The 22,642-nt window shown below is 37.3% G+C and overlaps 1 long non-coding RNA gene across 1 annotated transcript; it reads left to right on the top strand.

Annotated features, from left to right (window-relative positions):
• The first annotated feature begins 208 nt into the window (after positions 1 to 208).
• On the top strand, positions 209 to 2,544 carry LOC128113232 (uncharacterized). The gene is made up of 3 exons (XR_008219385.1): positions 209 to 290; positions 966 to 1,096; positions 1,230 to 2,544. It is a non-coding gene; the product is annotated as an uncharacterized LOC128113232 (long non-coding RNA).
• Positions 2,545 to 22,642: the final 20,098 nt, after the last annotated feature.

The following is a 22,642-nucleotide window of genomic DNA, read 5'->3' as shown; positions in this document are numbered from 1 at the left end:
CAGTTCACATTTATTAATCCATCTGGCTAATCAACTGAAAAAATAATAAATATCACTGTTCAGTCACTGGAGCCACCATGGGGGTGGGGGCAGACATTTAACATACAAACTATAATACCACATTAGTTTCATACACTATTTTTCTTTTTCTTCTTTAGCATTCAATTTCTTGACAGGATAATGGATACCACTGTCATTTATTTTTTCTAGTAACCATGCATCGATCTACTCAATATTCAACATTCTGTTGCTGTTGCTCACTTGGCCGTTGCCTTGTGGATTTACATTCTGTAAGTAATCTCTTTACTACTATTTTAGTTGAGGTTCACAGAGGACAGAGCTAAAATGTGTATGCAGTATTCCATTTTAAGCTGAAAAGGCTATGTTTCCTCTGCGGTTACAATTACAGTGACTATATTTGCAACTTAACTATCTAAAAGCGCACAATTTGGTGCTATCAATTACACTGGCAATGCTGTACAACTACTGTTATTTCCAAATATTTTCAACAATAACAAAAACATGATGTTCATTAGCAGTAACTCCGAATTCTTCCCTCTCTCCATCTTCTGGTGATCTATAATTTACTTTCTCCCCTATTAGGAACCTATTCTAGATATTTGATACAAGCAAATCATAAAGATTTTGTCCTTCTGGGTCTATGCGATTTCTCCTTGAATTAGATTTTCAAGTTGTTGGGATTGTCTGCCTGTCTGTCTGTCTGTCTGTTTGTTTGTTTCAACATGAGGAAACATCTTTCCTCTCTGTGGCTGAGCGGTGTCCTCTTATCCGTGTGCCACCTTTTCTTTGTCCATTCATCTTTCAATGAATGCTTGCTTCACAGTCACTTGTGAACTTGCATGAAAAGTGAGTGGTATAGTTTTGCTCATTCTTGTTTTCAATTATTTGAATGTATTTAGGAATTGTAGTAATCATCACCTGTTTCCTCTGTTTAACTTTTCAAGGACCCTATGGGCTAATTCCACGAGTACTAAAAGCATCTTCTATCCTCACCAGCAGTGGAATGAGATTCTGATTTCTTTCTTCCTCTGAACATCTTTATTATTTTTCTTCTAAAAATAATTAAAGTCATTCAGTAAGTATGATCTTGAATTATTCTTTGATTTTTAACTTGTGTTTCTCAAATGTATAACATTACACATTTTTTACATGCCTAGTAGTGAACTATGTAGCTTTTTAAAAACATTTGTTTATTTGTTTTGTTTTAGGGCACATACATGCCATGATGTAGAGATCAGATGACAATGTGGGGGAGTGCTCTATTCTACTCCATGGGTCCTGAGGATCAGACTCAGACCATCAGGATTACCAGAAAACACCTTTTCCTGCTGAGCAAAATGATGGAACACTTATGTAGCTTTTTCTTTTTCAAGGAAATGTATTTTCCCATCTTGAAAGTCTATATTATTGGATTTAGCTCCTTTTTGTAATCTCGATACAAAACTCTTTTCATATATGCTTTAAGTTTTTTGTACCATTTTGTGCTTGCTTTTGTTTTTTCTTTCTGTATGATCTTTTGTTTTAGAAAGTGTAAAATTTTAATGACAATCACTTTGTAGTTTGCCATGTGCTTTTTTTGTTATATATGAGAAAACACTGCCAAAGGAAAGCCAAGATTTACTCCTATGATTGCCTCTAAGAGTTTAATCATACTAGCAATTACATTTTGAGTAAATGTTTGTTCGTATTGCAAAGTTCAACTTTAATTTTCACATGTAGACATTTAATTTTTAAAGCATCATTTGTTGAGGAAACAGTTCCTAAGAGATAGCATTTACTTAGGCTATCAAATTAATTGAGCAATGGTCAGATGTAGTACAGATGAAGCCGGTACTCTACAAGAGAACTGCCTGCATTGGTATGAGTCATTTATGACCATGAAGAAATCAACTTTATGTATGTAGCCTAAAATAAAGTCTTTCTAATGGTAGAACTGACTCTGTTCCCCTGCAATCTACAAGAAAGGAGGTGTTTTAGGCCACAGGTCAGCTTTTGGTGATTAACAGCAATGCCTATTATAATAAGATTAGCTGCAGTTTTTCCAGAGGCTGTGCTCTTATGCTGCCTTTCCTGGGGCAATGTGAACAAATGCCCATTTGACCCAGATGAGGCATCAATGACAGCCCAAAGAAATGATTCCACCCAAGTCTAGCTTGGTGAATCAGTGTTTATTTTCATTATTTACAATATCATGGGTGACTCAAAGGCATCCACACCACCAAGAAGCCCACTGTAGCATGAAGACAAGAGTCTTCTCTCTCCTGACAACTATTTACTGGTCAGTTGAATTTGGTGAACTTTTTGTGGATGTTATAACTTGCCTGAGCTTCAAGGGCCTCCTGAGTCTTATTAGCCTTGGCTCTCCAGGAGGGAATGTTTCAACTTAGAAGAAACACCTTCATAACATATATTTGTGACATAAATTTGTGTTTATACTTTGGCACCCACTTTACATAGATTGTGCTGGATGGTTTTATCTATTTGATAAAAACCTAGACATATCTGGGAAGAGAGAACCTTAACTAAGAAAACACCTCCACAATATTAGACTGTAAGCAAGCCCATGGGGCATTTTCTTGATTAATGATTAATATAAAAGGGATAAGCCCACTGTAGGAGGTGCCACCCCTAGGCAGCTGATCTGGGGATGTAAGGAAGCTTGCTTAGCAAGAAAAAAAAACAGAGAGCAGCATTTCTCCCTGGCTTCTTCTTCAGTATCTGCCTCCAGGTTTCTGACTGGAGTTCCTTTCTGGAACTCTTGCTCTGACTTCCATGGAATGATAGACCTGTAAGATTAAACAAACTTGTTCCTCACCAATTTTTTTTAGCTGTTTATCACAGCAATAGAAAAGTAACTGGGACAAAATATATTCAAGAATTTTTTATATATGCATATAAAAATCTGAGAATATCTGTGGCTGCTGGATGTGGCTAATATTTGTTTGGGAAAGCCTATTGTTCAATTTTCATCAATTTTACAAGTCACTTAACCACATGTTTGGCAATTAGATATTGAACATGGTAGGGATAACTTATAAGTAAGAAAAAAGCAAATTCTATAGGTTAGGACTATATTTGTCTTAGAGCTTTTATTGATGCTCTAAAACACCATGACCCAAACAACTTGGGGAGGAAAGGGTTTATTTCATCTTACAACTCGCAGATCACACTATATCACCAAGGAAATTAGGGGCAGGAACTCAAGGTAGGAACCAACCGTGAGTTAGGAACTAAAACAAAAGCGTGGAAAGATGCTGATTACTGGCTTGCTCTTACTTGGCCTGTTTCGTTTTCTTTCCTATACCCTCAGAACCACGTGTCTTCCCACATTAATCATTAATTTAGAAAATGCTTTACAGGCTTTGCTACAGAAAATCTTGATAGAGGCACTTTCTCAGTTAAGGCTCCTCTTCCTAGATAACTAGCTAAATTGATAAAACAAAACAACTATCCAGTACAATGCTAAACCTCCCACCAAAGTGGGGGGAAACAGATAGCAAGTATTTATCTGCACCATACTGCTGAGATAAATCATGTTAATTTTTGTTGGTAGTGTTATCTGCTAGGTGATGTTTAAGGGTACTAAAATTGAGTTTGAGGAATCTGCATAGCGAGTGCCCTGATACTCCAATATAAAGAGCCTAATGAAGTTGTACAATGAAAGCAGCTGCCACATGTTGAGTACTATTGTATGCCAGGCATTTTAAACAACATCCTTTAGTTGCCATAACAACCCAACTGTTGGTTATTATTCTAAGCATAGTATCTCCACTTTCTATGTGAGGAAACAGATCTGGTAACTTGAAGCAATTGCTAGAGTTCATGTATTGTCCTCATGAGAAGTCATGTTTCAGTTACCTACTGGCCTTCACCTCTGATAATTCAGTTTTTCTTTCGCTATGAGCAAGTAAATTTAAAAACCAGATACATTAAATGCAGTTTTTTGGAGTATTTTCCATATTAATATCATTAAGAGTATTTACTCCTTCTAGTTCTTGTTTTCTATATTTATAAAATGAATAGTTTGGTAAAATGGCACTTTAGCACCAAGTAAATATGTTTTGAATTTATGAAAATGCTTATTTCAGAATTGTTCTACTAGAAATATCAGTTGTAAAGATTCTAATTGGGAATTAATTTTGTAACTTATTGGTTATAAAATCTATGTCTATTTCTGGAGATCTGACTGTGGGATAATACCAAAGAGTTTCAGTTATTTTATCTAGCAAATAATAACCACAGTCATAACACTTCACACAGTCTCACCCCAAGTTGTTAATAGGGATGAAATATTTACGTGAATTGCTCAACAACGTAAAATGGAGTCTTAGGGTTTAGATATTTGTTGTTTCCCCAATAGACCATAAGTTGGGTTTAGTCCACACTGTAGTGATGTTGAGGTGGTATAACTCAGATGGACCTGGTAGGAGACCCTTAGGTTATTGGAAAACTGCCTTTGGAAGTGAATGCTGGTCTCTTACAGTTAGCTTTTGCAATGGAGTTATTATGAAACCCTGAACCTGACCAGTCTGTTTCCAATTTTCCCTAACCCTTCCATTGTGATCTGCCAGGAGGTCTTCACTAAAGACAAAACCAATGACACCCCCGATATTGGGCTTTAGTCGCCAAGACTATGAACTTTTGACTAAGCAAATTTCTTTGTAAATGTATGGTACCTCGGATATCTCATTATAGCTACAAAAAGTAAAATAAATAGCTCTTTTTGCTAGTTTGGCGATTTAAGGATATGCATTATTTTATCTACAGCAGAACAAAAATATATGTACAACATCATTACATAAATAATTAATATGTTTATTCTGTAGTTTAACATGGGGAAAAACCAATATATAGTTTCATAGTAATTTGGAAGTTGTCTGTCAAAAAGGGCAATATAGTTTTGGTATGCAAATATAAAAGTGACCACTGGTATGTCATAATGTATTTAAATAACACTTCAAAAACAAGACTGTTTGCATCGCATCTTCTGACTACTTGATTGCTTCAGTTAAATGAGATTGAACTGAAACGACTCTGCATCAGTAAGAAAGTGATTACCTACAATTATCTTAAAATATACTGCATATGTTGGATGCTATCAGTTATCTTGTTTTACTTCATTATGATTTAACTGCTTTATAATATAGAGCCTTAGTTAAACCATGGAAAATGAAGACACACACACACACACACACACACACACACACACACACACACACACACACACGCATCTCAAGGGCAGGGCTGTGAAGGTGTATTTTCTGTACTTGAGTACTGTAGCTTGCTTGCCTTGACAGTTTGACAAATGTATTCAGTGACTCCTTACAAGGCCATGTTCTACTGAGTTCTACCTTTTAATCACTACCCAAACCTGGGGGAGGTTTTGGCATTTTTCAGGACAGCTTCTCTCCCTTTGTTTAAATAAACACCCATTACACAGACTGAAGAATAATTTCACTAAAAGCTATGACCCAATCAAATGAATAATTGAATGGAAACTCTAGAGAGCCAAATGCTCTGAAAAGTGAAGTGGGCTAGTTTTAGGGAGTAAGAAAAGTGGTAGGGGACTGGTTTTTTGGGCTCACACTTTATGTCTTTCTCAAAAAAAAAAATAATGGAGCAACTAACACTGGTAATCCCTAAAACAAAGCATGAGATTCAGCAGAGCCTAGTGTTGCAAGAGCAGAGGTTTGGGAATCAGCTGGCTCTGGGTTCAAGTCTCAGTTCTGTTACATGCCAGCACTGTCATCTTGGACAATTTGTCTTTAAAATGGGTACAAAAATAGAGCTTGACTCACAGGATACTTGTGGGATTGCATGAGATAAATGGAGAAAAAAGAGCAAAATGGCTGGAAACTAAAGCAGGAACTAACAAGGAAACTCCACATAGTTTATCTGGTAGTTAAAAGAGGTTTATTTCAGGCTAACTTACAACCAGTAAAGGGGTTGGTTACAGGATCCGGGACAAGTGAGATGCAGTCCAGCATAGTTCTTTGGAGAACTCTGACTTGGTCTGCAATCCAGCATCCAGGATCATGAGGAGCCAAGAGAGCCAGCACATATGCATCTGGGGTCTTAAGAGCTCCCATCTCAGCCATGCCCCAGGGGCAGGTCATAGGCTTGAGTAGCAGTTATTGGCTGCCTCACTATGGGCAGTGCTTCAAGGTCAAGGCTGGAACAGCTATCCACTGCAGGAGACAAGTGGATTCATAAATATACTGGCTGCTCACTAGTATTTAAAATCTCTCCCCAATTATAAATCAATTTAAAAATATACTAAGGATATTAGTAGCCTAGTAAAGGGCTTATATCAAAGTCCTTACTATAAGACAATAACCAACAGCAGAAAAGAGTTTGCGTGACAATCGGGGTATGTTGTGATGCTCACTGGATAGATGCCTTGAAAATAAGAACAGGGGACATGAATGATATCTTGCCAGGAATGGGAGTACCAGCATCATCTCAACACATGTCAGAATTGAGACAATCTTTAACAAGATTAATATATTTTTGTCTCACATTCGTCTGTGAAACACTATAAATGTATCCATCTCTGAAGGTTTCATAGCTTGGATCATCTGCAAGATCTAAATTGTGCTACATAACTCAGCTCTAGTTAAAAGCCAGAGAATGATGCTTCCCCTGAACCAGATGTAAGACAAAGGGAAGAGGGAGGTGCATGAAGGAGCATGCATCCCTTCATCTCAGGACGTTCCAAATGCAGAGGGGAGAATGGACCTTTATGCATTTCTGGGCATCAGCAAAAGCAAATGCTAGGAAGATTACTCATCAGTGTGATGCCGACATAAATGTAGAGAAATGTATCATGCAAGCACAGATTATTAAGCATCAGTTTAAAACAATGCCAACCAAACTTCAGAAAAGGAAGTTATTCTAATTATCTCACTGAAAGTTTCTAAACCACAAAGTAAAACATGTACCCATGTAAAGGCCAGGCATGGTGGCATGGACCTGGAATCCTAGCTCTCAGGGGTAAAGATGTGAAGATCCACAAATGGCCTTGCTGAATTGGAAGAACTCCAAATTCAGTCAGATATCTTGTCTCAAAATATATAGATTATGGATAAAAAACAACAGAGGAAAACATTTGAAATTGACCTCTAGCCTCCATAAACATGTGCACACACATATGTGAATACGTACATTCACAACACTCTCAGAAAAAAGAAACAATAATAGTAGTAATAATCTAATCTAGAGGGGCATGGCAAACTTGGGTTTTGTATATGTTTAATATTCTTAAATCTGGACAAATTTCAGAGTTCTACCTTTACCAGCTTTAATATTTTAAAGTGTTTTCTAGTTGTTTTATAGAATGTACTTCAAATCAGATTTATTATGATTGTGTTTGAGTTGTTTATTTTGCTAGAAATATCACTAGTGGGATGTTCTCTTTGATAATAATAATTTTGGTTACTCAGCTGAGATTTTGGCATTTTGGTTGTGAGCTTAGCCTTTAACAGCTGAGCCATCTCTTCAGCCCACTTGGTTGAGATTTTGATTGAGGTCTGCTAACTTGCTCTAAAGCATCTTATGTCCATGTATTAATGGGATGGACCATATAAACAGCTTCCTCATTAACTTTCATTAATTTTCTTTGCTTACAAATAATGATTTTCCCATTACATCATTTACACTATACTCAATAATGTGATTAAGAGCTTTCTACTCCACACTTGTGAGTCTACGTGAACGCACACAATTTTTTAATACATTCAGCTTCATTCAAAAGAATATAATTCAATATCACCTCTCACTGACATTGATTTATGTGGAAAAACTTTCTAGACAGGGAAGGGAGAGCACCTTTATGCTGGCATCTATGTCTGTTTTGAAATGACTCCATAGTTATATTATTTGACCAATTTCTAACACAATAGGTGGACAAATCTAGGAAATTCACACACAAAACTTTTGTATTCGTGTCTACAAATGCTTTTTTCATTTAGGTCTTTCTAGTTGCTTGTGGACTAGAGGGAAGGAGGAAGGAAGAACAGGGAAGGAGGGAGGAGAGAAGAGAAGAAGAGGATGAAAAGGGGGGAGAAGTAAAGAAGGAAAGAGGTGGCAGAAAGAGGAAGGAGAGCAGACAGAATGGGGAGACTGGGGGAGGGAGATGAAGAGGGCAAAGGAGAGAATAGACACTGACGTTTTTGAAGTACCTCACATAAAACTGAGAACTAGCTTGAAACAGTTCTACCAGTCCCCTTCCAATCACCCTGATGGTTTTACTATCCTCTTAGGTCAACATTATTGGGCAAAACCAGGTTTTCATGGCCTTCCCTGTTGCTGTTCCCACTTAGTTTTGTTTTTAGTTTTCAGTGCTCATGTGATTGGAGACTTGGTGTTGGAACAACAAGAAGTTCTTTCATTTTTAAGTAGGTATGCCCATTTAAAAGTAACCAGATCAGTGCTCCACAATTGCAAAGTAGCCTTTTTTCCCCTTATGTCTGGGCAAATTTACATGCAAATGACTACATCTCAAATGAATGCTATCCCATATACTTAGAAGTAACACAAAGCTCTAATTGCAGACTGGGGACTTCTACATTCCTAAAATGGTTCACAAAGATATCATACATTTTTGCTATCCTCTTCCTTCCTTCCTTCCTTCCTTCCTTCCTTTCTTCCTTCCTTCCTTCCTTCCTTCCTTCCTTCCTTCCTCTTCCTTACCCCTCCCTTTCTCCTCCCTCTATCTCCTTTTCTTCCTTTTAAGTGGTACGCCATCACTGTCCTGTTTCTGGAGAATATATTAAAATTTGTGGGTGTCAATGTATAAAAATCATTCCCATATTATTGATCTTAAAAAGGTTGACAATTCTGAATAGTTTAAAATGAATTTTTACCTAACAAAGGATAAATTAGGTTTTTAATAGTTTTAGTCAGTTCAGTAAAGAAACCATCTCTAACGACTGTGACATAACAGCAAGAAAGCCTCTCTAAAAGAAAAGATGTCTAGGGAGAAAAAAAAATCTTATCATTATGTCACCTTGCCAAGAACCCATTCAGAACTCATGGAACAGACATCAAGCCTCAGTCCACGTATCATAATCCACAAAAGAATCAGGAAGTGTAGGTTTACATGTGCAACTGAAAATATTTCATGAAGTAGATTGATGAGCTATTATCACTAATACTTTGAGCACTGTGGACTTAACACTGTACAGTGTCAATGCCCTTAAGAAATTGAAGGCTGGTGTTACAGCATGTTTCCTCTTGTTACTGATATCCCACCATATACATCCTAAAAATCTTATTCTAACTGAAAATCATTTCTATAGTTAAAGGCTAAAATCAGTTTCTATCTATTTGTGTCATGAAATCTCATCTGATTGTCCACATGCTGTCTCTTTTCTTCTACCTCAGCACCCTTATAGTATTGTCTATTTCTCACTGGTGAGATAGAATAACTGAGAAAAGCAATTTATGAAAGTAAGGGTTTGTTTAGACATACCACTTATGAGAATACGCTCCATCATAGTTGTATGGTGCCAGGACCATGAGGTGATCAATCACATTGCATCCACAGTCCGAAGGTGGGGAGAGACTTCTGTTCTACTGCTCTACTCTCTTTTCCCTTTGCACTTAGTTCCGGGATCTAACCCATGGAATGTGCTGCCCACATTCAGGGGTAGTCTTTCTCTCCTCAATAAGCCTTCTGGGAATGCTCTTACAGACTCTTCACTGGGTCTCTTCTAAGTGATTCTCAATCTGATTGACTATGAAAGTTTGACAAGAAATTGTCCATGAAAATTAATCACTACGCTTGTATTTGTCATGGCTTCACTTACAGTATTTGTGTGACAGCCTACTGCAAGTTGACAATAATTACTTATTTTCTTTTATTTTGGGTTTTCACAGATTAGCACAATGCTGGACATGACAAAAGATCAACAGCTATTTCAGGATCAAAGGTGAATACAAAACCTAATGTGACTTTTTGTCCCATGTTACTTGGTTTAGAGTCTACCATCATTCTATGTAGTTAAAGCAAAGACCCTTGTTTTTAGTCTGATTTGTTTTTAATGTACAAAGTATAAGATGAATGTTAACACAGGAGAGGTTGATCAAGTAACTGGAAAAAGATAAATGTTTTAGATAATGTTAAGTGCCACTGTAACTTTCTTTCTTAGCATCCAGTAAAGCATAGAGGCAATTTAATGGAGGTTTCAGCTACCTCTGAAAACACCTACATAGTGAGAGAAGGCAAGAGACACACTGCCCGGTACAGTGGTTTGAAAATGTCATCCTCTCAAAGTTCCATCATTAGGTCCTTAATTTTCCTTGAAACACTTTGGTATAGGGAAGACAAGATGTTCTCTTAAAGCTTGGTTCTGAAAGAAGTCTTCCCTAGATAATCCCTAGAGAAATAATGATTTTCTTTAAACCAGTCCCATTTGGGGGGACTACAATACTCTCTCTTCACCTAACTCTGCCTTACTCTTAATCTGTACATCATAGGGTTGTAGCAGTACTTTGGGTATGTTTTCTGTTATTTTCCCAATATGTAACTGGCTTCTGGAAGTTGATTTCCTTCCTTGTTTTTGGTCTCTTTGAAGGCTTCTGCCATTTAGAACTATGCCTAAAGGTCATGTCTACTCCTTATAAGGCACAGGCAGACAGACAGACAGACACACGCATGCACATGTGCATACACACATATGCACACATACACCTAGGCAGCAACTCCCACACACAAAGTTACTGTGATGTGATAGATGGGTTCAGTGGTCTAAATAGGACTCTCCTCTGGTGGGTGATGGGTATTAATCAAACATTTTGAGTATTCTGATATTTGTTTCTTAACAAAAACAACAACTCAAAAAGAGCTATTATTCATTCTCTTTCTGTTTCGGATGCCCTTGGTTTTGCATATCAATTACTTAGTACATACCTCTCACTATCCTAATGGTATAGGGGTCATTTGAAAACCACAGGGCCAGGGAAACAATAGAGCGGGTGACATGAAAACTGTAAACAAGGTCAAAAGGAGTCATAGACCTGTCAGGAGTTTTGATGGACTAATGATTTTTGAAACCTATCTACAAAACCACTCTGAAGCTTAGACCAGTCTAATGAGTATTTTTGTGAAATCTAAACACAAGGTCACGTAGTTCACTGATTGGGGGCAAATATGAAAGAATTAAACTATAAACATGACATTCTGGTTATAAATTGATTAGAAACAAAATAAATAGAAAAAAATGGAACAAAGAGCAGGAAAAAATAAGGCTTAAATGTTTTATTTTTGGTATGTGGTGTCTTTTGTATGTGTGTTCTGTGTGAATGTACTTATTAGTAGGTATGTGTACTCCTAAGCACCACATGAGTGTGCTTGCATGTGTTTGCACATTCATGTGGAGGCCAGAAGTTGACTTTATGTCTCTTTCCTCCATCTTTTCTTTCATTTTTTTTAAACCATGTGTATGTGTGTACGTATGTCTATGGATATATACATCTTTGTCCAGTGCCCATGGTGTCCAGAAGTGTTGGGTTTTCCTGAAATTGAATGGATGGGTGATTGTCATCCACATAAAGTAGGTGTTAGGAAATGAATGTGGGTCCTCCACAAGAGCCAAACACACTCAAAAACTGAGCCATCTCTCCAGCCCCACCTTTAAATTTCTGAGTCGGGGTTTCTCACTCACCCTGAAGCTCATTGATTGGATTACTCCAGCTGACCAATGAGCTTCAAGGATCCACCTATCTGCTTTCTCAGCATTCTGAAATGATTTTGGTTACTGGTTCCGGCATTATAAGTTTAGCCTTGTTTGTTCTATCTGGATTCAAATTCCAGGGGAAGCACAGAATATGTGCCTCTAAAATTCATAGCTGGAGCCTTGGCCATAAATAGGGCTGCATTTGAAGATATAGTTTTTAGAGGATAACTAAAGGAAAATGAAGTAATGAGGTTGAGGCTGATCTAATATAGTTGATGATTTTCTAAGAGGATAAAGAAAGTTAGATCACTCCCTCTCTCCCTCCCCTCCTCTCTCCCTCCCTCCATCTTTCTCTCTTGGTCCCCTTCTCCTCCCCCAACATATGTTCTTAGACAAGGCCTCAGGAACACAGTAAGAATGTACAGGTGTGCAAACAAGGAACCCCCCCCACACACATACAAATCAAGTCCAGTGACAAGGGCATATACTCAGTGAAGTATTCTTGAGGAATAACAACCCATACACCAACTCATCCAATTTAGCTTACAATTAGTCTGTAATTAGCTCTTAAGTCCCTATAAGACTTCACAGTCCAGTTGGACCAACTTGGCTTTTCTGCTAGAAAAAATAAATAAATAAATGTAGAAGGTGCCTTGGTGACTTTTGTCACCTACGGCCCCACAAGGAGGGCTTCCTTCCCCTGCCAGCTTCAGTGACAGGAAAGTGGGGGATGAAAACACTCCACAGTTCAAGTTCTTTGACCTGCTTAGAGCTTTCCATATCTGTGGAGATTTCCTTAAAGCAGCGGTTCTCAGCCTTCCTGTAATACAGTTCCTCGTGTTGTGGTGGCCCCCAACCATAAAAGTATTTTTGGCGCTACTTCATAACTGCAATTTTGCTACTATAATGAATTGTAACGTAAATATCTGTGTTTTTCATAGGTGACCCCTATGAAAGGGCTGTTTGACCCCAAATGGGTCAGACCCACAGGTTGAGAATCACTGCCTTAAAGTATGAATTAGCTTCATATTTCTAAGCGTGTAATACTATACTCTTTTTGAATATTAACTCAAAAACAGTGGTTTCCACTCTGAAAATACAATCTTCAAACCTATAAGTTGTATCAGAAGATCAATATAAAAAGCACAGTACCAGGGTAAGCTGGTATATTTTCCCATTAAAAACTTCAAAATGTACTTATCATGGCGACCATAGAATCTGCATTAATTTTCCATCCATTAAGAACAATTATCTGCTGCATGTAAACATTTCTAAATAACTATAAATAAAAACGCATCGAGTGCAAATTTCTGTAGGAGGTAATAAAATGCCTTCTTTAAAAAAACAAAGCAATACTGCATTGTTTCCAATTTTGTGAAAATGGAACAACCGTTTGGTCGTTGCCAGTCCTGAGTCCAGTGTGATGAAAATGCCCCTAGTTCTTCCGTTAAAGTCAGAAATCATTTCTTTCTCCTCAAAAGGTATCTCCTAGTACAGTATGCAAGGTCTGGATTAGGTGGTATTCTGCCCATTAGTGAAATTATTCACCTGAAACTGACCAGTACCATAGAACTGTGTTACAAACAACTTTCTGTCAGGGGTGGGATCTGAGAAAGCACCGATTGGGGGCAAATATGAAAGAATTAAACCATAACTCTGCCCAGGAGTTGAAGACCAGCCATTACAACATAATGAGATGATTATTTGTTGTTCGAATCTTATATGGTTTTTTAACAAAAAACTTGGAGCCAGATAGGGTGAAAGCTGAAAGATCAGAGAAGCAGAGCAAGCCACAGCCACCACCTAATACCTTACCGACTCCATGAATCCTCTGACTGAAATCCTCTGAGTCTTTACCAGAAAGGGTCTCAGCAGAACTGCCTTAGTTCCTGTTTCCTCATGCCTTACATTGCTGTGGGATGTTCTGTATGGCAAATGTGTTGCTGATTAGTCAATAAATAAAACACTGATTGGCCATTGGCTAAGCAGGAAGTATAGGCGGGACAAGGAGGAGAATAAAGCTGGGAAGTGGAAGGCTGAGTCAGAGAGACACTGCCAGCCGCCATGATGAGAAACAGCATGTGAAGATGCCGGTAAGCCACGAGTCATGTGGCAAGGTATAGATTAATGGAAATGGATTAATTTAAGTTGCAAGAACAGTTAGCAAGAAGCCTACCACGGCCATACAGTTTGTAAGCAATATAAGTCTCTGTGTTTACTTGGTCGGGTCTGAGAGGCTGTGGGACTGGCAGGTGAGAGAGATTTGTCCTGACTGTGGACCAGGCAGGAAAACTCTAGCTACAATGAGGGATGACAGGGAGGTAAGAAAGAGTATGTGGAAGAGAATAATCAGAATAAATCATAGATTTGTATAAAATTGTCAAATATCAAAATTGACCAATAAAAATATATCATAGCTCATAATTTTAAGTATATAAAATGCGAAGTCTAATAAAATTTTAAGACATTTACAAAACAGGTTTTAGTTTTATTTACTTTTTTATCCCTGATCCTACATAATCATTTTGTATCATCTTTTTCTTTTTAACTTACATAATTTGATTTGTGTTGTCCATGTATTCATCAATAAGTGACCATCCATTGATGTGCAATCACTTTTTCTTTTTAGGTAAAAAATTTACCATTGTATTAATTTGATATAATTTAGGGCCTTAAAATATCAAAGATAATTTATAAGTGAACATCATTTCCTCGGGGCAGGGACAGATTTCAAAATATATATATTGAAATATATATATGTATATTGTATATATGTGAACATATACATACATATTTAATATATATGTGTGTATGCATGAACTATAAAATTTAGATTCTGATATTTAAACTATAAGAAATTTAAATGTTTTATCCATTTTATGACATACAATTATACCACGATAAGAAAAACGGATTCTGTATGTAGTTGCAACAGAAATTTTTTTCTTAAAAACACAATAGAAAGCAGAATATGTAAAATAATTCACATTTACAGAAAGAAAAAGAAGAAAAAACAAGAAAGGGAGGGAAAGGAGAAAGTGGGAAGGAGAGATCGAGAGGCTAGGGAAGGAGAAATTAGAGCTTAGTCATCAATAGATATTTCGCAGAAGAAACAAAAATAAGCATGACATGAGTTAGCATTCAGAAAGTGCAAGGTTAAATCACATTACAAGTGTGTTGCTTGACACCCCCGGAAACAATTCTCATTTACTGTAAAACGAATCCATGTAATAGTCATTGGGAGGCCTAATAACATTGTTAATAAGAGAAAACTGAAAATAATTTAAAAGTCTATCAGCACTGGAATGGACAAATTATCTATGGTAGATTCCTAATAAATGGAAATTAAAACCACAAATGAATAAGCTGGCGAGGCACAACTCCATGGTCAGATGTTGTCAAGATATGGCCCTGCGTTCCCAAACAATACACTATATTTCTTCCGAATTAGAACTGTTTTTCCATTGGGTTTGCAATTTGAAATTGCCTTCTTTTTCTTCCTGTGCTAACATGTCTTGTTCTGGTTTCAGATTTGTATAGCCTTGTCGTTCAATTTACAAAACATAATTATTTAAAGTTATTGTGTGGGTGTCTTTTCCGCACATATGTGGGTGCACCATGTACATGCAGTTCTGGCAGAGAGAGCTGGATACCCTGGGACTGGGGTTACCGACAGTTGGGAGCCACCGCGTGGGTTCTGCGAATCAAACCTGAGTCCTCTACAAAAGCAGTCAGTGCTCTTAAACACTGAGCCATCATCGATCCTCCTCTTGCAATTCTTATGGGCCTCGTTCCCTCAGCTCCTCTGTCGGGGGCTTTCAGGGAATGACTGCTGTTCTCTGGGGCCAATATATGTCTACTGTGCTTTCTTTCTTGCATTCACCTAATAGATTCGATATTTCACTTTGTTTTTTCTCTGACTTTTCTATTCAGTGTTCTCAAATACTTTCCAAAAACTGTGATAAAATGGAAAATAGATTTCTAAGTCATCACTTACCTGAAAATTGATCCTGTCTTCATACATGCTCTGTGTTCTCGGTATCTATTTTATGCCAGAACATACTGTCCCCCAACGTTTTATGGAAAAAATGCCCATCATTTAATGTGCAATCATTCTGAGAATCTAAAACTTCATGGGACACAGGTAGGCTTCTCTTCTTCAGTGTGCTAGCCTCCTCAGAGAGGATTGTTCTATTATCTGGAAAATCCTAAAAAGGGCTTAATTGGGACCATGCATTTTGGGCTTTGGTTCTTCTTCATACAGTGATTTTTGCTGGGATCAGAAGTCTAAATCATTCCTGCATGCTTGTATATCCAGGTGAGTCTCACTCACTTCCACCAGATAGGAAAGTCCACCATGACAATCTTTGCATCCTTCTTTCCCACTTGGCTAGCTGTAGCTGGAATGTTTCTCAGTTCTGCCTGGCCCCACGGTCCCACAGACACTTATAAAATAATCACTCCGAGGCTTATATTAATTATGAACTGTATGGCCTATGGCTTCAGCTTCTGGCTAACTAACTCATCTTAAATTAGCCCATTCCTATAAATCTATATATTGCCCATTCCTATAAATCTATATATTGCCACGTTGCCGTGGCATTACCAGTCTGCTGGCATCTTGTTGTTCCTTGGGCGGCAGTCTGACATTTCTCCCGACTTTGCCTTTCTCTTTTCTGCCTCTAAGCTGCCTTGCCAAAGGCTAAAACAGCTTATTTATCAACCAATGGGAATAACATACATTCACAGCATACAGAAAGACATCCCCCCAGCAGCTAGCTTTGATTTTTTTCACATAAAGACCATTTAGGGATGCTCACATAGGCAATATTACAAGAAAGCAAGCAAATGCTACAGGCTTTTCTAGGTTATACCTCCAGTGTCATGCAGTATCACTCTTACTCATCTGTTATAATGCAGAGCTAGGAGACATAGTCCATTTGGGAGTCTTCTTTTCATGGTTAGACATCCTTTATTCTCAACCATCCCTATGATCCATGAATCAATTTAACTCACATTTTATTATTTTGGTATGGGGACCTGACCCAGGATCTCATACATGCTAGTGAGCTCTCTATACTCCTCCTCCACTAACTTTAATACAATGTGTGCTGCTATTCCAATGTCTTATCCTTTAATAAAAGGCTCTGAGGCTCTGTTCTTATATTAGTAGCTACATTTTTCAGCTTGTGACAGCTACTCAAATATTTGATATGCTTATTGAGCGTATTGAAAAACAAACCTGCTTCTGATTCTCTTTATTTTGTCTGGATGCCTCAAAAAAATGATGCTTTGCTATGTCAACAATAATAGAAAATAATTTTGAATTAAGAGCTCTGATATCTCTAAGTAACCTGGTTGGCTTGTTTGCTTACCAAAGTCCTCAGTCTAGTCCCCTATGTCTTTGAAAACATGCATTCCTTTTGCCTCTTTCTTCGAGGCAATTTGCCTTGTTGAAGTCAAATTTCACCCTTAAAAAAATACATGCATGCCAACAAACTATCATCTTTCTCCCTGACATTTAAGCTGAAGCCAGGCATTATCTTTGCATCAGCTGTGTTCAATTAAATTTCCCAGTCTGCTGCTGGTAACTGGATAAACATCTCATTCTTCTAAAATGTCCCAGATTTTTAAAACTATCAACTAACATCACAGAAGCCATTTAATATAACAATTGTAATTTAGATTATTATCTCTATATATTCTTACTAGCTGCAACTTTTCTTCTACCAGAATTTCTCCTCACTGAATTTTACCACTTTCATTTTTGTTATTTGCCCTTCGTTCAGCCTATTTGTGTAATAAATGTGATTTTCTTTTCTGTACAAATTCAGATGGTACACCTCATGTTATGACATTTGCAGATTTAGTTACCAACTGCAAAACATCTGAGGGAAGTCAGAAAAAAAAAAATCCCTGAAATAGATTTGCTTTGCATTTGAAATGTATTTACTCATTGGGATGCAACATCTCATTTACAGCAGCGGCCTGTGGAAATTCCCAGTAGGTGTTCCGGGGCTGATAAACTCATTCCAATAAGTCTGTACTCAAATTAGCATAAAAAGAGCAATTGCAATCACTTACCAGAGTGCTTTCTTTTGTGCTTGGAAGCAACAGGAGGACTTAGGCATTTGTGTAGTTCAAAAATATCAGTGGAAAATAATGGCTCTGAGTCCTTCTGTAAGGTCCAAGAAAACTACAGGATACTGAAAAAATTAAACATCTCTAGAGGAGGAAATTAGACTCACCAGCTAAATGGACTTTAAAGGAGTTTGAATGCTACTGATTGCAAACAGGGGTGCTGAGGAGATTCAGTTTTTAAAAAGGGGAAATACACAGAGAAGTATTCAGAATTAATTCAAATATCTCTGAGATAAAGCAAACCCTAACCTTCAAGAAAAGTCATTCAATGCAGTCAGCGACATTCCAAGAAGGGAAAATAGACAATATAGTGAACACAGGGATGTGGAAAACAACATTTTCTCTTACTGTGTCTCTAGTTTTACATGCCAGTGCCCAAGGCTAACATCACTGGCAAGAATCCTCGCACAATAGTCTACAGTTACAGTAAAATATTATTGTCATATTTATACCTTCATTGTTGTAGAACTACAGTGTTCAAAGGACTGCTTGAATTTACCTGGGTTTCCTTTTATTTTTGTGTTTTTCCCAGATTAAGAAATGTATTAGGCCAGTGTAGGATATAATGCCCAAATTCAGAAATCATAAGCAGCAAAATCAGTACATGAACTAAAGCGTTCTGACAAATTGGCTTTTAAGAAATGTAATTACTCGAAGAACCAAGAGATGACTCAGCATTTTAGAGCACTTGTTGCTCTTGCAGAGGACTCCAATTTGATTCCCAGCACCCACATGGTAGCTTACAACTATCTATAACTCCAATTTAGGGCATCATATGCCCATCTCTGACTTCTGTGGGCATCAGGGCCACACATGGTACACATACATATATGCAGGGGAAACATTCATACAAATAAATCTAAAAAATGAAAATATGAGTATTAATCAATTAATCATCATAATATGTTTCACAATTCTGGGTTTTGCAATTTCACACCTGCACATGTTGTGCTCTGATAGCATCCACTTTCCCGACTCCTGTCTCTTTTTGGCTTTCTTATTTCTCAATAGTTACTCACGATACTGAGAAACTCATGCCTTTTTATCAAATATTACAACAGGTAAGTCAGAGAATCCCCTATGCCAATTTCTGAGTCTAGGTCTTCTGTTGTTTGGACCCCTGGACTAAAAGAGCATTTCCGTATTCATTTGGAAGATAAATTTGAATCCAGATCCAAAGTTGTGATTAAATGAAATGACAATTATCTTCCAAAATTCAACTTTGTAGAGTTCCCTCAAAAATAATCAAATGCTTAATTGTGCTACTGTAGGAAAAAGTGAAAAGACTGAAAAGTGAGACTTAAAACCATTACTTACTTTAAACGATAATTTTTTAAAAATGTTTTCAAGTGGTCTAATAAAATCACATTTCAGAAGATTAGTGAGCTCTTTTTATGGATCCTCCTAGTCAGTTGGCCACGGGAAGATGAAGATGAATATCTCCTTCCCAGCCACCAGCTGTCAGAAATACATTGAATGGATGAGAAACACAAGCTTTGCACTTTGGGTAAGAAGCAAATAGACACAGGAGTAGCTGTTGATGCTCTGGGTGAAGATTGGAGGATTATATGGTCTAAATCAGGGGTGGCAACAACAAACAAGGTTTTCCCATGAAACAAGGTGTCTTGGTACATGCTAGACTGCACCTAATGTTGTGTAAGAGGCATTCTTGTTATAAACCAAGAAGAACTGGAGAGTGGAAGTGCAAGTCTGTTTGAGGATGTCAATCTTAGTGTTCTCAACTAGGTTATTGTGGAAAAAAGGGGGAGAAGGATATTCCTGGACTGGCAGATACTATTCTGTCTTGGGAGCTGGGGTCCAAAAGGGCTATCAGTATCTGAAAGCTTTTCAATCTCTCTAAAGATGACAATGTCCACCAATATGTTGTCAGAAAGCCCTTAAACAATGATGTAAGAAGTCCAGGACCAAAGCATTCAAGAGTCAGAGTCTTGTTATTCCACACGTTCTACAACAAAAATGCCAGTCAATGTACTGATCTGAATAAACATTCACTAAGTTAGAAGGCAGCTGAAGAATATGCTAAACTTTTGGCCAAAGAAAAACACCAGGAACAGATTACCAAGAGACATAGGCTGTCCTTGATGAGAGCTTCTTTTTCTGAGGCCAGTCAAAATTAAGTCTTGAAGAGTAAAAAATAAATGATGAGATCTTGGAACAATAAAAGATTAGTGAAACAGAAATTTAATAATGCAGTTTATTACTATGGATGTTTTATAGTAAAAGAATACTTGCCAGTGGAATATTTTGTTTCACAAGGCTTAAACAGAAACATGGAGCTTAACTTTCTAATAGTTATTGACTTAGACATATTTAAAACTCAGTGTTAGGAATTTGGGAAGGAATGAGGTCTACAGGAGGTGTTGGGGGGCAGGAAGGGAGGGGTAGATATGATGTAAATGCAATATTCATGTTTGGGAAATTATCTTCTTAGTATATGTGATTAATTATTCCATCAAAGAACAGCTTCTTTAAAAAAATGAATTTGGTACTTTTCCTCTTACTTTTCTTTCACTTATACTTAATAATTTTACTCTTCTCTAGCCAAAACAAGAAGTTCTTCCAATGTTAAAATAGGGAATGACATCCCTGCCATAATTATCCTTTCAATCATGAAGTGCATTACCATACATCAAAGCTAGACTTGCATAATAAAGTTATTGCAGTTTTTTTACTTAACATAGACACTTTGTTTCCATAACTTGTTTTAGCTGGATTTTTTCTAGGTTCAGCTCAATTCCAGATTGAATATATGATGGTTTATGCTTCTTATACTGGCCTAGTTTTCTTATCAGTAGCCATATGTTGTTCAGCATATACAATGCTATCAAATTAATATTTCACTGAAATCAGTCTGGATTAATTTTGTTGTGTTGTAATTGCTGCTGTTTTTTAATTATTTCTATTACTTTTTAAGATTATAATTAGATAATTTATTTCTTTCATCGCCTCCTTCCAAATCTGCCAATATACCAACCACTCCATGTTCTCTTCCAAAAAAAACCCATAAAATTTTAAAAATTAAATTAAAAACTCAAATAAAATTTCTGCTAATAATATGAAGTAGAAAAGAGCTGGGGGGGCAGGGGAGGGCAGGCTATTCTATAAACAGCCAAACAAGTATTAGAAGGTTGATCTCTCATTCAGAAAGGCCAAACAGTATCATCTACTCAGTTCTTAGTTTTGAGAACTCTATTTCATACAAGAAGAAAAAAAGGTCAAAAGATGCTATAAATATTATAATAATATAAATATTAATGTATAAGAGATACTCACCATATGCTCACATATGAAGAAATACACCAAATAAATGAAGTTTATGAAGGCATTTACCAAGATGAGGTATTTCCTGACTATTAAAAAGACCTCCTTTCATTCGAGCAGTTCAGGTAGAGCCTGGATTAGATGATGAAATTTACTTCACAATTGGACTCTGTGTGTCAGGTTCACTTATTGGCAGCAGTCCCTACTCATGGCAGGAGGCTGCAGAGGACTCATGGCCCACACCCTCAAATCACCACATCTGGAAGGAAAATTCTCTTCTCATACCTGCTCTGCCAAATGCCCCTGAATCTCATTATTAGTTATTTAATAGGTTTTGGCCCCCAAATATTCAAGGGAAGCAGCATGCTTCTTTGAACTGTTTAATTCATCTTGGCCCCCTTTACAGCCTTGCCTATAAATCTTTTCCTTATCTTTGCCTATAGGTTTCTGTCATGCTGTCAGCTAAAAGTGGCCTATAAAGCACCTGTGAACAAGCCTATTCATCATGAAGTTATGTTCCATCCTTGTTTCATAATCTTTGTGAAGCGCATTACATTCTTACAGTTCCTGGTATCAACCCTTCTGCATGTAAGCCATGTCCCCTTAATGTCTTAAATCTTGGAGTTCGTGGACCAAATGTCAGTTCAAGGAAGAACATTTATAAATAACTGGGAGAAACTGCCTTCAGAGAGTTTCTAGCTTAGTAGATGAAGGAGTTGGGTTTGACTCCACCAGAGGCAGAGAACTGCCAAAAACAGAGGCACTGTTTCTCAGCCTGTGTGTCATGACCCCATTGGGGGGTTGAATGACCCTTTCATGGGGCGTGCATATCAGACATCCTGCACATTAGACATTTACATTATGATTCATTACAGTAGCAAAATTACAGTTATGATGTAGCAATGAAATAATTTTATGGTTGGGGGCCACCATAACCTAAGGAGCTGTATTAAAGGGTCACAGCATTAGGAAGGTTGAGAACCACCAATCTAGATAATGATAATCTTCAATCATATTGAACTGTCATCTTAAGAGGAATTTAGAAAGTAAATTACACAAGAAACAAGAAAACTCAGAATTAAGGACTAACTTACCTAATTGTACAACTTCTCAGTGGCACTATTTCCCCGGTAGTACCATCATCCAATCACAGCATTGTATACGCAGCAGCCCTTTTAAAACGCTTGATGAAAGAAAAAAATTATGGCCTTAAAATTCCTTTGTCCATCTTTTACAGTCAATGTGATCTCACAAGATTGTTTCAGTGGGCTTACATGCATTTTGATGTTGGTGTTCTAAGAAATAGGAAACCTTAGTGCAAGGGGACTTAAAATGGTGTCCCTTCAGCTTGTAATAAAGTTTTTCCTCAGTTCACTTGTTTTCTGTTACTTGCTGGAGGTGTGTCATCGTTTTACTAAAATATGTACACATTTGTTTATAACAGCGTATTTTTAAGGTCCAAAGCATCTAGTTTTATTTGAGGGCTCCTGAGGAGATAGTCACATAGCAGAATAGCTTTG

This window comes from Peromyscus californicus, unplaced genomic scaffold (genome assembly GCF_007827085.1).
Source record: "Peromyscus californicus insignis strain IS unplaced genomic scaffold, ASM782708v3 Scaffold_18__1_contigs__length_77618521, whole genome shotgun sequence".
Lineage (NCBI taxonomy): Eukaryota > Metazoa > Chordata > Mammalia > Rodentia > Cricetidae > Peromyscus > Peromyscus californicus.
This window is presented reverse-complemented; position numbering and strand designations above follow the sequence as displayed.